A 15092-nucleotide genomic window follows, 5' to 3' on the forward strand; every position below is an offset into this window, starting at 1 on the left:
ATAAGCGTTAAAACCTTAAAGTGCTCTGCCCTTTCTCCTCACCAAGTAGCGGCCGTCTCCTTTTTTTTTTTTTGCCATGGGAGGTGATTTTTGACCTTTTTACGCTAAAAATCACCTCTCTAAATCCATTATTTAGCTTGTGTTTTTATTTTTTCAGTTTATTATAGTTTTTTTCAAACTTTGATTTTGCTATCTCAACCATTTTTTATTTAGATCTAGAAGTTTTTTTAGTTTTGCCTTAGTTGGGTTAGATTTATTCTACTCTAACTTAAAGCTAGTATGTTTCCACTTTTTGGAGTAGTTTTTGCGGTTCGAGAGAATCAGATTTCAGCAACCCGGCAGTTTGCAGTGTCCGCTACCGACGGTTCCAGTTTGTCCGACGATTTCAACCATCTCCGGAGTCTTTTCTGGTGTATTCAGCTGTTCAGAGACTCCACATGAATGGTTCAAAAATGCTGGTTTCAAATTTTACATTGTCATCCGAGAAGGCATCATCATAGCAAAGGAAGCCAATCTAATTCCTTTTGAGATAATATCAGACCCAAAACTTGCAATAGAGGCATCCACTAACTACAATGTGTTGTGTATTGATGTGAGCCTAATAGCGAAAGACAGCTTAAGTCCAGTTAGTATTGAGAAATGTCTTAGTATTTCTTATATTAATTGGAGTACTAATATATTTGTTCATTGTTTAGCTAGAGAGGCTTTAGCAACCATTGTTAGGAGCAGTGTTTGTAAGGATTACGTCTTCCAAAAGTTTCAAATCATGTTCTGGCCGATCAAATGGCTTTTTGATTAATGAAATTTTATGAGTTTCAAAAAAAACTCATAGTTAACCAAACATAATTTAGAAATCTTTTAAATAATTAAAGGATTAATGTTATAAAAATTCACCAATTTTATACCTTTTCTCAGTTTAATCACGTTGTTTAAAATTTCTCATAAAAATACACCAACTTTTATTTTTTTTTCCAACTTCATACACGGTGCTAACATGTCACTATGACTTAGACCTCAGCAAATTGCACCAATGAATGAGTGGCACTTCAGCACCGTGTATGAATTTGTAATAATCCGTAAAATTTTAAATTTATTTTATGAGTTTCCGGCTAATATTTGGAGTCGCTTACGAATTCATGGTTCGATTCGTGGTTTAAATAAATTATTTGGTTGGCCATGATTTATTTATTTTTGGCCATGCTTTCTTTTGGCCCATATGCATTTCATGAAGCCCATGAAAGTATATATGCCTTGTTCTTTTACTTCAGCATCGTGCTTCAATTATGCTTCATATTCTCCTAAATTTATATGTTTTGGCCAGCCCTATTTTATTTCCTTTTTACAAAACGTCTTAACCAAAAATTAGTCCCCTCATTATTAGATAACCTAGCCGTCACTTAAATCTTAAAATTCTCTGGAATCACACGCTGCAACTCCTCCCTTTTCTCTCCAATTCTCGGCAAGTTTAAGCTTTTGATAATTAATTTTGGTTACAATCGTCATGTTCCGTTTCTTAGCTCGTTCTCTTTTGTTTTAGTATCAAATTGGAATCTGTCTCGTCTCAGCTGTAGTAGACTCAACCCTCTTCAATTCTAATGTTTGTTTTCGTCAAACGGTACGTTAATATCTCTATTATAAACGCCGTCGTTTTATCGTTTTTGAATGTTATTAACTGCTGTTTCTTATTCTTATTTCTGCCGATTGGATTCTTAATTTCTGATGTCATTCTCCTGTGTTGGATGTGTACATTCTGTGGTTTGTGAGTCGGTTGTGGTTTGAGAATGTATTCTCTACTACTGTTTGGTTTTGTTAATTGTTAATGTTATGTTATTAAGGGTTTAGCACGGTAAGGTTAGAGATCAGGGAATGAGGTCTGTTCTTTTTGATTTGGAATGATTTCATTTTGGCCATTTGAATTCTTACTGATTGGTTGGCTATTCATTATTTGATTATAATTTCATGTGTTAATGGGTTTATTATTGGCGGCAAAATTTTATTATTTAAAATGGTGTTATCATATTAAATTGAGAGAAATAGTTTGGTTGTTACTTGGTTTCTGTCAGTTTGGTCTCATCATGGCTTTTGTATCAATTTTGGTTATGAACAGTAGTAATAATCACGTAAATGGTTATATTTTGCATGTTCTTGACTATTAAAGGTTTTATGCTTATGAAAAATGTGATGGTGGTTGTCATGGGTGTCATTTAAATTATTATTGATTGGTTTATCATTATGATTAATAAAATGTTTTGACTTGATTATTACAGATTTGAAACTGAACCTTCAATTATTGTTTTAAATTCTAAATTACTAATTAATAATATTATTTTAAATCTAAAAAATAATAATATTAGTATCGATTATAATTTAATTTTTTTTATATTTATTATAATTATATTTTGAAAAAGATAAATTATATTATAATCTTTTAAACGAATAATTACTTGGGTAATTGTCAATTTTGAGAATATTGACTTAAGCGTGTCAATTTGGCTAAATTGCGATTTAGTTTTTAATTTATTTTCTTAACTGATTTTAGTTAAGTAATTATTTGTGAATATTGGTTACTTGTGTTTTAAGTTACAGAGTTCCGTTTTAATATTATTTATAACCTAAGTTTATATTATTACTCGGGTAATTATATTTGATTTTGAATATAAATTTGGTATGCCAATTTGACTAAGTTACAATTTAGTCCTTGAAGGTTTTTTTTTTAAACTTATTAGCTAAGTTTTGGTTTATAACTTGGGTTACTTGAACTTTAAGCTATTGAGTTCCGTTTTAATTTTGATTATTATTTTATCAAAATTATTTTTATAAATTATAAACTATGGTTTATAATTGGATATAAAAATATTTATTTTATCAAAGTTATTTTTAGGATTATAAACTCTGATTTATAATTTGATAAAATAATTGGGTCAGGCTAGACTTGGGTCACCCGACAGGTGAGGTTAGGTTGGTAGTTATCGGTAACTTGGCTAACCCACTGTTTTGAAAATTGGATCGCTTTATTATTTAATTTTATTTAAATAATATTTTTCTAATTGGATTTTAAAGCGGAAACCCAATAGACTTGGCTTATTTATTTATTTGAGTATTGTGTCTACTCAAGGTGGTTCATATTTTGACTCGGGTCATTATGTAATTAATTGTTCTTTTTGCTTTGCCTATGCTTGTGCGAGACTTGGTATTGTGCTAGTCCTATATGGTGTCTAGTATTCTTAGAGTTAGGGGTTGAATGGATTTTAACTTATATATTGTTTTAGACCCGTCGACTGCTCGTGCTTCGGAGTCTACGCAGGGTTAGCTGTTTGCCAAGAATCATGTGGATAAGCAAGCAGTGAGTTTGTAGTGCTATTTACCGCTTTATAAGTACCGCATCGTATTTTAATATTATAAATGCTTTTGAAATGTTTTTACGAATTATGGATCTGGATTGAAACGAGCTACTCGATAGGCTTGTATCGAGACTGTGTGCACCAATGAGTACTCTGGGAAACGGCAGACTAAAGTCTTGCTTACGCTGGTATATATTTATGATGAGGATTTGTTCCCGTCCACTCTGGGTTTATCAGTATGCTATGTCATACTTACGCTGGGATCATTTCAATATTGTTTTCCATAATCATACTATATTAGTATAAACTGTTTTGATTTAAGGGTTTTAAACTTAATAAATGTAAATAGTATTGCGAACTCATCTCAGTATATCTGACCCCGTTGTTTTCCCAAATTTTCCAGGTTTATGATTTAAAAGCTGGTTCACTCCGATTCTTTGATTCCTCGGAGGTTTTGTGTTATTAAAAATAGTTATTATTTTCAAACTCTTAGACCGCAGTAGAACTAGTTTATAGATTACATTTGCTAATGCACTTTGGGATTATCGATTTGATCGATTATTTATTATTGGCATGTTTACTCTGGATTATTTTATTATTATATTTAAGGCATTGCTGTTGAGCATTTCAGATATTTAAGTAATTTATATTAGAACTATAATATAAATTGCTAGACTTAGGTTGGAGTCTCGGTTGCCCCCGAGCAGATTTCCGCAGGTTTAAATATTTAATTGTTTTCCGCAAGGCTTGCTACAGGTTTTGGTACGACCATACCCATACCCTAGCGCCGATCACGATTCATGAAATTGGGTCGTGACAAACTTGGTATCAGAACTTTGGTTTCAAACCAAGACCTTATTGTATGTTATATGTTTAATTGTTTTGGCATGATAAGTGGATGTCGTTTGTTTTGGCATGATAAGTGGATGTCGTGTCATAGGAACTACTGCGGAATTAGGATTCATGTCTTGTCTTTTGAAACGTCATCTTTTGATTTTCAAACTTTCAGCCTGCATCCTATAGGTGATGTGTGTCAGTCATTATTTAGTGTTGCTACTTTGATTGATAATTGTTTTCACTTGGATGTTAATTGCTATATTTTATCATATTAAAGTCATTTCACTTGCGTGATTTTAATTGCTTTCGATTTCTCGGGAAATCTTAATATTGGTAATTTTCCTAGATTCATACTTGGATATGATGTTATTTGATAAACTTTGGCTTTTACGCCTCTAATGATTTTTGTTGACGTTGGGTTATATGGTTGGTACATTTTGGCTTTGGCCGTATTTGTTGGGTGCTATATACACTGGCACCTATGAGGATACATTTGGGCGTTAGCCTTGTTTTTCTAAGAAAAGAATTTTTGTAAATTTTTTTAAAACGTGTTTTGTGGTCATACATGGTTTGACCACATGTTATTTAAGGATTCTCATTGAGAAAATTTTTTTTATTCGATTTGTTTTGACACGAAATTAGAAGAGAAGTTTGGTTTTATTTCTTTAAGAATCTGGTTTTGGTGAATTTGCTAGTAAAAGAAAATTTTTGTATTTTGAAACATTATATTTAGTTTGATATTGACAAACGACGATTTTCTTAATGATACCATGTACAGGATGATTCCTCGTGTTAAGAATTTAATGTTGATTATATTTTTTCATGTTGTAGTATGTCAGTATTTTGAGTTTTTAAAACTTACAGAATGGCTGTTTGAGATTAAAGATTTCTCACTTGAGTTTTTTTTTTTTTTTTAAATTGTTTTTAGTGGTTGGGTTACATTGAGCTCTCAATTTTGAAAAAGTGGAAATTTCATTTAAATACTTTTCTGGAATTACGAATATTTTGAATACGATTTATAAAAAGGTATTTTGGGTTTTGACTTGGGTCACCCAAACTGGGAGTTGAGCTTGGAAGTTGTAATGACCCGGCTAACTCGATAGTTCTATGGATTGAGATATTTTGGGAATTATTTTAAGCAATAGATATATAAGAAGGTATTTTTCGAAAACTGATTTGTTTTAACCGTGAGCTCAGCAAAAAAAATTAGAAGTTATGTGGTTGACTTTAAATTTCAAAATGAATTTTAAAATGTACTCTTGAAAGGTAATTTATTACAGGGTGATTTCGTTATAAGATTTCAAAAAATATTGTGGCATATCCTGATTTGTCTTTTCAGTATGTTTGGGGTTAATTGTGTTCAATGGCATGCTTGGGTGAATTGTGGTTCATAGAATTCGTAATCCGTTGGTAATAAAATTCGTTGTAGAACTCGCTTGTCTTTTGAACTAAGTTGATTGTATTTGTTTGTCTCTTCGTGTGGAGTAGCACGTGAGATGATTTATTCACGGGGTCAAGGCTGGCTTACCTTGATATTTGATTCGTGCATCGAAATCTTTGGATTTCGATATCGAGGAAGATGAGGGAAATATTCCCTTGGATTGGTTGATGATTTCTGATTATTCTAGAACGGGTACTGAAAACTCTGAATCGAGAAGATAGATCAGTGTGTTAATACACTGGTGTTTCCATCAAGTCTGGTGATGCGATGCGGGAGCTGGCGGTAAGTTTTGTAAGAACGTATTGATTTGTTATTTCTTTGAAAATAAGTTCAGTCTGAATTAAGGTTAGTGAGATATCTTATATGGTAGAGTTGTAATGGAATTATTAGAATGAGTTGTTATATAGCATTGAGTGTTGCTAGGTCGCAAGTAAGGAATTTAAGAGATATTTTGAGGTTATCGAGTGCACATCTCACAGAGTGTGACGTCTAGCAAATGTTTTATTGTGAAATGAATTTCAAAGGTTGATATGTTAAAATATTTGAAATATTTTTAACACGTAATTGTGGCCAGACATATCATGAATATGCATTTTGAATGTCACGAATAGGATTGCATTGAGCACTAAGTATGTTCACTAAATAAAAGATAAATCAATAATTGATACATGCATAATAGTACATTCATCACGTGCATAGAAATGATTAGGGTTGGATGCAACTCTTTGGGGATGAGAGATGTCATCACCTTGCGCACAATTATGAAAAATGGATTTTATCGATAAAGTGTTTTGAGAAAGATGTTTTGAAACGAACTCGCGAGTCACATTGTGATATAGTTATTATAAAGTTGTTGGATTTCAAAAAAAATTGAAACTGTTACCGAAAGGTAGCTAGACAAATACTCTGTGATGATGGTGATGATTATTGGACGTTACGTTGTGAGTGATTGGTCTGTAGTATCAGAATCTTGTGGTTATAAGTAATAATGATTTGAAGTTGCACTCGAGATTTAGTTGTAACAAGTGCGGTGTATGGTTAGATTCAGATTGAAAAGTGTTCGTGATAATTTCTGATTTGTGATTTAGGGATTTGTGGATTAAGGATGTTGGTTATGCTCAATGTGTGTGTATACATTACATTTTTGTTTTAGACGAGACTTCATCTTTCATATTAGATTTTGTCCAAGTACTTTGGATATATGGATGTAAAAGTATTTTCATAAACAAGAGATTTACATTCCTAATTTTACCCTTCTGAGAAAAGAATGAATTTTATCAAATTGGATTCAAAAAGGAATGATAATTTTGCGGGCTTAACGATTTCTTCAAATCGTCATTTTATTTACAAAATTAAGAATTGTAAGTGACAATAAATTTTAATGTTTTGAAACATTCATGTGTATTTTCAGTACGAAAGATGTTTCTACGGTAGTGTATTTTCGAAAAGGGGATAAATTGATTTTAGCAAGTTTGATTTAAAGAGAACATAAATTTTGGTAGTTGAAACTGTTTTGTAAATTTGCAAACATATTAAAAAGTAAGGAATAATTTCAGATTCAAAATGTGGATATTTTGAAAATTTTCTAGGATTTACAAAACCGATGGTTTTCAACGGTAAAGGCATTTCGATATTAAATACAAAATGAGGTGTAAGACGTAAAATCTCTTAACGAGAAGTGGAAAATTTTGTACATAAAAGATTTTGTATTAAAAGATTTTATACCCCCAGGAGTTGGTTTTGAGCATAACTAACAATCCGGTCGTAGTGATCTCTCGTTGTATACGAGGTTATAGTTAATAGAATGAATAATTTTGAGAATTTGAGTTTGATTTGAATATATGAGTTAGTTGATTTGAAAATTCGAGGATCGCGGTTAATAGGTTTGCGACAACCAGGAATGGTTGATCGATGTTGTTGACTGATGGTGTTATTGTAATGTTTATATATCGTTCAGGTAAGTGGTTCAACCCTTGGTGTGGACGATAAAATTTTAAGTTGTGAGATGCAATTAATGTCATTTTAGTTGGGGCGTTATGTTTCTAAATGATTAGAGGAATCATTGTGTTTGAGGTTGTTAATACTAAATGGAGATTATGTTATCATGAGTTAAGTGCACGTTTTCCTTTGAATACACGATGTAAATTTTGTGTTTTATGATTCGTGAAGTTGATTCTGTTATCGATTATTTTGATATCTAGATGTTATAAGTGGAAGTAATTAAGTGTTGTAGAACGCAAGAATTTATCAGCTTGTGTTTTTCAGTATTCCTGTTTGATGATAGGATTTGGAGTTGTAAGAACTGTAATCGAACTTAGTGCTTGATCTTGTAATTGATATTGAGAATTGTATAATAGATGAGTTTCGAGCTGGTTTTGGAAGTCACTCCTGCATAGAGTAATTGTGACTCTCAGTTGAATAATTGTTGTTATTTCTCGTTGCGTTGAACGAGTATTAGTTGGAGCACCTAATTATTAGAGGCGGAATTTGGTGCATATGTGAGTTGTGATCGCCTATATTGCGAATCAGTGTCAGTTTTGAGATTCGAAATTCGTTCTTAATTATGCTAAGTATATAAGCCGAGTGTTGTGTAATAGAGTTTGTTTTATCTTGGCTGATCTCACCTAGAGTTGCGTTATCGTTTATGCCTAGTGGAAATTGTGTCGGTACTTTGGTGACCTTTGAGTGTGTTCGGTTTATGCAACTGGAGATATTGAGTTGTTTTGAGGGACAACCTGTGAGTTTTGCTTACGCAAGTGCGTTGGTCGTTAAGCACAGAGTACTATTGATTTCAGTTGGGTTGGTTTCTTGATTGAGTATTGTTCTTGGAAGACAGAGTTCGTTGCTGTTTCGTTGATTTGTATCCTTGTTATGTTGGGTATCTTGTTGATACGTTTTCATATCAGTGTTGTGCTTTTGTTCAACTAGACGTGTAGTTTTATGCTACGTTGTTCGACAGTTGTTTTTGTTTTAAATTCAAGGACGAATTTTTAATAAGTTGGGGAGAATGTAATAATCCGTAAAATTTTAAATTTATTTTATGAGTTTCCGGCTAATATTTGGAGTCGCTTACGAATTCATGGTTCGATTCGTGGTTTAAATAAATTATTTGGTTGGCCATGATTTATTTATTTTTGGCCATGCTTTCTTTTGGCCCATATGCATATCATGAAGCCCATGAAAGTATATATGCCTTGTTCTTTTACTTCAGCATCGTGCTTCAATTATGCTTCATATTCTCCTAAATTTATACGTTTTGGCCAGCCCTATTTTATTTCCTTTTTACAAAACGTCTTAACCAAACATCATTCCCCTCATTATTAGCTAACCTAACCGTCACTTAAATCTTAAAATTCTCTGGAATCACACTGTAATATCCCGTAAAATTTTACATTTTTTTTTACATTTAAATTCCGACATTTTTCCGGTCGTTTTGAAGTAATTTCGATATTAGTGGCTTGGTTCGAGTTGTTTGGTTTGAGTGTGATTTTATTGGTTTAACCAATTATATTTTTAAATCAAAAATAAAAAAAAAGAAGTTTATTTGAATTCTCGTTCGAGAATTTGGATTCTCGAACGAGAATCCAAGTTCAGGCCTGGTCTCGTTCGAGACCAGGCCATTCTCGAACGGGAATCAGGCCTGCAAGGCCATTCCCGTTCGAGAAACAATGTTTCCCTTGGACCCTTTCGTTTGGCCCACTTCGAACTCGTTTACGGCTCACTTCCCTACGTTATTTTAAGTCGGTTTCTTCATATAAAACCTAGATCACGCTGCAAGGTAGCCCTAGCCACTTTTCTTTCGTTCTTTCGCTGAGAAACGTAGCTGTAATCATCCTCCAAAGTTGCTGCTCGGGTAAGCTCCATTGTTCATCAAATTTCTAGATTTTGCCTTAATCGACACCTCAGTGTTTTTGATCGTTCTCTCTCGTTTCTAGATCGAAACTGTTTCCGTTTGATCTCAGACGTTGAGGACTCAATTCTCTACGTCTCTACTCTTTGTTTTTGCCAAACGGTGTGCCGCCGATCTCATTCCAATCGCCGCCGTTTTCCTCGTATTGGTACGCTACCTAGTTCTGCTCTTATTATTATGTTGCTGCCGATTCCTTGCATGAGTTTTGGACTTGGTTTTTGCATATCCATGGTTATGAATCCCTTAAAATGATTAATTGTTTATAGTTTAAATTTTCGGATTGAGATCTATCTTATGGTTTTCGTTTCACATTTAAAGTCGATGTGTTATTCTTGTTACGTTTAACAAGATAACTTTGTATGGTTCTTAATGTATTAATAATTAAAATCTTGCTTAGCTAAGGTATAGTCTCTGTGAATATTCTTGTTATAGGGATCATGATTTGTTTGGTTTAGCTACTGTTCTTAATTTCATGATTCTGTTTGTTGATAGTCTTGGCTTAGGCGGGTTTTGTTGGATTCAAATTGAAGGGGATGGCTTTTTAGCCATTATAGTCACCATATTACTCTTCTTAAATTAAGTTGATGCTTAAGGTTATTATAAATTGATTTTGTTTTAATTATAACCTTTGAATCTCGATTTGGTATAAAATTAGTAAAGTGTAAACAATAAATGTTTTATAATTTAAGTTAAATAATTACTCGGGTAATTATATTTGGGTTTCGAATATTAAAGTGGCTAAATTACAATTTAGACCCCTAAACGTTTTAAAACTTATTTAACTTAAGTATTGATTAGTAACTTATTATTTTGATTTAATTATAAACAAAAAAGCAATTAAATTGATTTTGGATATCAATTTGGCTAAAGCACAATTTAGTCCTAATTGGTAAAAGTACAGTTTAGCCCCTAATTGGTTAAAGTACAATTTAGTCCCTAAACTTTTATTAACTTAAAATGATTAAGTTTTGATTTGTAACTTGGGTTACTTAGAACTGAAGTTATTGAGTTCCGCTTTTAAAATGGATTATTATTTGCTAATTTATTTTATAAATATAAACTTGGGTTTATATTTGATAAACGTTTTGAGTCGGATTAGACTTGGGTCATCCGACAAGTGAGGTTAGCTTGGTAGTTTGTGATAACTCGGCTAACCCACTATTTGGAAAATTATTTATTATTTAAAGTTATTAAATAATATTTTTAAATTGGAATTTAAGCGAGAACTCAATAGACTTGTTTTAATTGGGTTTTTTTTACCTAATGGGTATTTTTGGTGTATTCTGGCTTGTTTATTTCCGACGTGTTAATTGTGCTAGTCCTATGTGGTGTCTAGTACTCTCTAGAGTTAGGATCTGTTTTTAATAAATATTTTATTTGTCTAGACCCGTCTACTGTTCGTGCTTCAGAGGCGAACCAGGATTAGTGCTTGCCGGTATTTCACGTGGATTAGCAAGCAGTGAGTTTATATTTACTATTTACCGCTTTATTAAGTAAACTGTTATTTTAATATTAAATATATATACTGTACGTATATTTCGAACTGTTTTTATATTATGGCTCTTAGTTGGAACATGCTACCTAATGGGCATCATTAGGACTGCGTGCGCACCGGTATTGATCTGGGTAAGGTATATATGGAAATATGGTAACTCGGTGTGAGCGTAGCTCTCGGGACCAGGTAGAGTAACTCGGTGTAGCTCAGCTCTCGGGACTCTGGTATAAGTGTGGTTAGTGGTAACTCGGTGTAGCTCAGCTCTCGGGACCAGACCTATTGGATTATGTTATTATTTAGAATTGTGGATTAGGGTTCCAACTATTATCCGTAATATTGTTATTAAATGTTTTAAACGTTTTAAAGGTTTTCCACTTAATAAATGTAAATAGTGGTATGAACTCATCTCAGTATATATGACCCCGTTGATTTCCCAATTTTTCCCAGGGTTATGATCTGAGAGAGTCTGGTGATCTCCGCATTTACTTTTCCTCGGAGGTTCCATTTATTTTGATAAACTGTCAAACTATTTTATTCTTAGACCGCAGTAGTTGACTAGACGTCTTTATTATTATTACGGTTATTTGTCGGATTGGTCTGACTAGTTATATTGCTCTGGCATGTTATGTAATTATTTCGGATTATTTATGTTATGCCTATTTTTAGACTCAGAATTGGATAAGCATGTTATATCATCTGTTGAATATTATATCTGCTAGATTTAGGCTGAAGTCTCGGTTGCCCCCGAGCATTGGTTTTCTGCAGGTTTATGTGTTTATGTGTTAAATGATAGGCTAGCTACGGGTTTCGGTACTACATTACCCATACCCTAGCGCCAGTCGCGATTCATGAAAATGGGTCGTGACACACACGCTGCAACTCCTCCCTTTTCTCTCCAATTCTCGGCAAGTTTAAGCTTTTGATAATTAATTTTGGTTACAATCGTCATGTTCCGTTTCTTAGCTCGTTCTCTTTTGTTTTAGTATCAAATTGGAATCCGTCTCGTCTCAGCTGTAGTAGACTCAACCCTCTTCGATTCTAATGTTTGTTTTCGTCAAACGGTACGCTAATATCTCTATTATAAACGCCGTCGTTTTATCGTTTTTGAATGTTATTAACTGCTGTTTCTTATTCTTATTTCTGCCGATTGGATTCTTAATTTCTGATGTCATTCTCCTGTGTTGGATGTGTACATTCTGTGGTTTGTGAGTCGGTTGTGGTTTGAGAATGTATTCTCTACTACTGTTTGGTTTTGTTAATTGTTAATGTTATGTTATTAAGGGTTTAGCACGGTAAGGTTAGAGATCAGGGAATGAGGTCTGTTCTTTTTGATTTGGAATGATTTCATTTTGGCCATTTGAATTCTTACTGATTGGTTGGCTATTCATTATTTGATTATAATTTCATGTGTTAATGGGTTTATTATTGGCGGCAAAATTTTATTATTTAAAATGGTGTTATCATATTAAATTGAGAGAAATAGTTTGGTTGTTGCTTGGTTTCTGTCAGTTTGGTCTCATCATGGCTTTTGTATCAATTTTGGTTATGAACAGTAGTAATAATCACGTAAATGGTTATATTTTGCATGTTCTTGACTATTAAAGGTTTTATGCTTATGAAAAATGTGATGGTGGTTGTCATGGGTGTCATTTAAATTATTATTGATTGGTTTATCATTATGATTAATAAAATGTTTTGACTTGATTATTACAGATTTGAAACTGAACCTTCAATTATTGTTTTAAATTCTAAATTACTAATTAATAATATTATTTTAAATCTAAAAAATAATAATATTAGTATCGATTATAATTTAATTTTTTTTTATATTTATTATAATTATATTTTGAAAAAGATAAATTATATTATAATCTTTTAAACGAATAATTACTTGGTTAATTGTCAATTTTGAGAATATTGACTTAAGCGTGTCAATTTGGCTAAATTGCGATTTAGTTTTTAATTTATTTTCTTAACTGATTTTAGTTAAGTAATTATTTGTGAATATTGGTTACTTGTGTTTTAAGTTACAGAGTTCCGTTTTAATATTATTTATAACCTAAGTTTATATTATTACTCGGGTAATTATATTTGATTTTGAATATAAATTTGATATGCCAATTTGACTAAGTTACAATTTAGTCCTTGAAGGTTTTTTTTCAAACTTATTAGCTAAGTTTTGGTTTGTAACTTGGGTTACTTGAACTTTAAGCTATTGAGTTCCGTTTTAATTTTGATTATTATTTTATCAAAATTATTTTTATAAATTATAAACTATGGTTTATAATTGGATATAAAAATATTTATTTTATCAAAGTTATTTTTAGGATTATAAACTCTGATTTATAATTTGATAAAATAATTGGGTCAGGCTAGACTTGGGTCACCCGACAGGTGAGGTTAGGTTGGTAGTTATCGGTAACTTGGCTAACCCACTGTTTTGAAAATTGGATCGCTTTATTATTTAATTTTATTTAAATAATATTTTTCTAATTGGATTTTAAAGCGGAAACCCAATAGACTTGGCTTATTTATTTATTTGAGTATTGTGTCTACTCAAGGTGGTTCATATTTTGACTCGGGTCATTATGTAATTAATTGTTATTTTTGCTTTGCCTATGCTTGTGCGAGACTTGGTATTGTGCTAGTCCTATGTGGTGTCTAGTATTCTTAGAGTTAGGGGTTGAATGGATTTTAACTTATATATTATTTTAGACTCGTCGACTGCTCGTGCTTCGGAGTCTACGCAGGGTTAGCTGTTTGCCAAGAATCATGTGGATAAGCAAGCAGTGAGTTTGTAGTGCTATTTACCGCTTTATTAAGTACCGCATCGTATTTTAATATTATAAATGCTTTTGAAATGTTTTTATGGATTATGGATCTGGATTGAAACGAGCTACTCGATAGGCTTGTATCGAGATTGTGTGCACCAGTGAGTACTCTGGGAAACGGCAGACTAAAGTCTTGCTTACGCTGGTATATATTTATGACGAGGATTTGTTCCCGTCCACTCTGGGTTTATCAGTATGCTATGTCATACTTATGCTGGGATCATTTCAATATTGTTTTCCATAATCATACTATATTAGTATAAACTGTTTTGATTTAAGGGTTTTAAACTTAATAAATGTAAATAGTATTGCGAACTCATCTCAGTATATCTGACCCCGTTGTTTTTCCAAATTTTCCAGGTTTATGATTTAAAAGCTGGTTCACTCCGATTCTTTGATTCCTCGGAGGTTTTGTGTTATTAAAAATACTCCCTCCGTCCCGTTTAAGAAGTCCCATATTCTATTTTGGGATGTCCCATTTAAAAAGTCTCATTACTATTTTTAGAATACTTTTCCATTGAATACCCCATTTTACCCTTATTTTAGTTATCTTAAAAGAGTTTTATGGAAAATTCCACTATCATTAATAGGGGCAAAACATGAAAAAACATAAAAAGACAAGAATAATTAATGTTTTCTTAATCTGTGTGTAAAGTCAAATGGGACTTCTAAAGTGGGACGGAGGGAGTAGTTATTATTTTCAAACTCTTAAACCGCAGTAGAACTAGTTTATAGATTACATTTGCTAATGCACTTTGGGATTATCGATTTGATCGATTATTTATTATTGGCATGTTTACTCTGGATTATTTTATTATTATACTTAAGGCATTGCTGTTGAGCATTTCAGATATTTAAGTAATTTATATTAGAACTATAATATAAATTGCTAGACTTAGGTTGGAGTCTCGGTTGCCCCCGAGAAGATTTCCGCAGGTTTAAATATTTAATTGTTTTCCGCAAGGCTTGCTACAGGTTTTGGTACGACCATACCCATACCCTAGCGCCGGTCACGATTCATGAAATTGGGTCGTGACAGAATTTGAGAAAAAAAATAAAAGTTGGTCTATTTTTATAAGAAGTTTTTAAAAAACATGATTAAATTAAGAAAACGTATAAAGTTGCACTAATAGAAATCTTACTTTTTGCGATGGACATTTGCGACGGATGAAACATCCGTCGCTAATATCCTTTTTGCGACGGAAGACAAATCCGTCGCTGATTCCCTTGAAAATGC

At 32.4% G+C, this 15092-nt stretch overlaps 1 long non-coding RNA gene across 3 annotated transcripts; it reads left to right on the forward strand.

Moving 5' to 3' along the window:
- The first annotated feature begins 1291 nt into the window (after window positions 1–1291).
- LOC126671644 (uncharacterized) lies at window positions 1292–14277 on the forward strand. 3 transcript variants are annotated; one of them, XR_007639069.2, is made up of 6 exons: window positions 1292–1615; window positions 3270–3343; window positions 10915–10988; window positions 11472–12085; window positions 13740–13813; window positions 14216–14277. It is a non-coding gene; the product is annotated as an uncharacterized LOC126671644 (long non-coding RNA). The 3 variants fall into 3 exon arrangements; XR_008790276.1 differs by lacking the exon at window positions 14216–14277 and having other exon boundaries at window positions 13740–13885; XR_007639068.2 differs by lacking the exons at window positions 3270–3343; window positions 14216–14277 and having other exon boundaries at window positions 13740–13885.
- The last annotated feature ends 815 nt before the right edge of the window (window positions 14278–15092 follow it).

Source organism: Mercurialis annua, linkage group LG3, assembly GCF_937616625.2.
Source record: "Mercurialis annua linkage group LG3, ddMerAnnu1.2, whole genome shotgun sequence".
Classification (NCBI taxonomy): domain Eukaryota; kingdom Viridiplantae; phylum Streptophyta; class Magnoliopsida; order Malpighiales; family Euphorbiaceae; genus Mercurialis; species Mercurialis annua.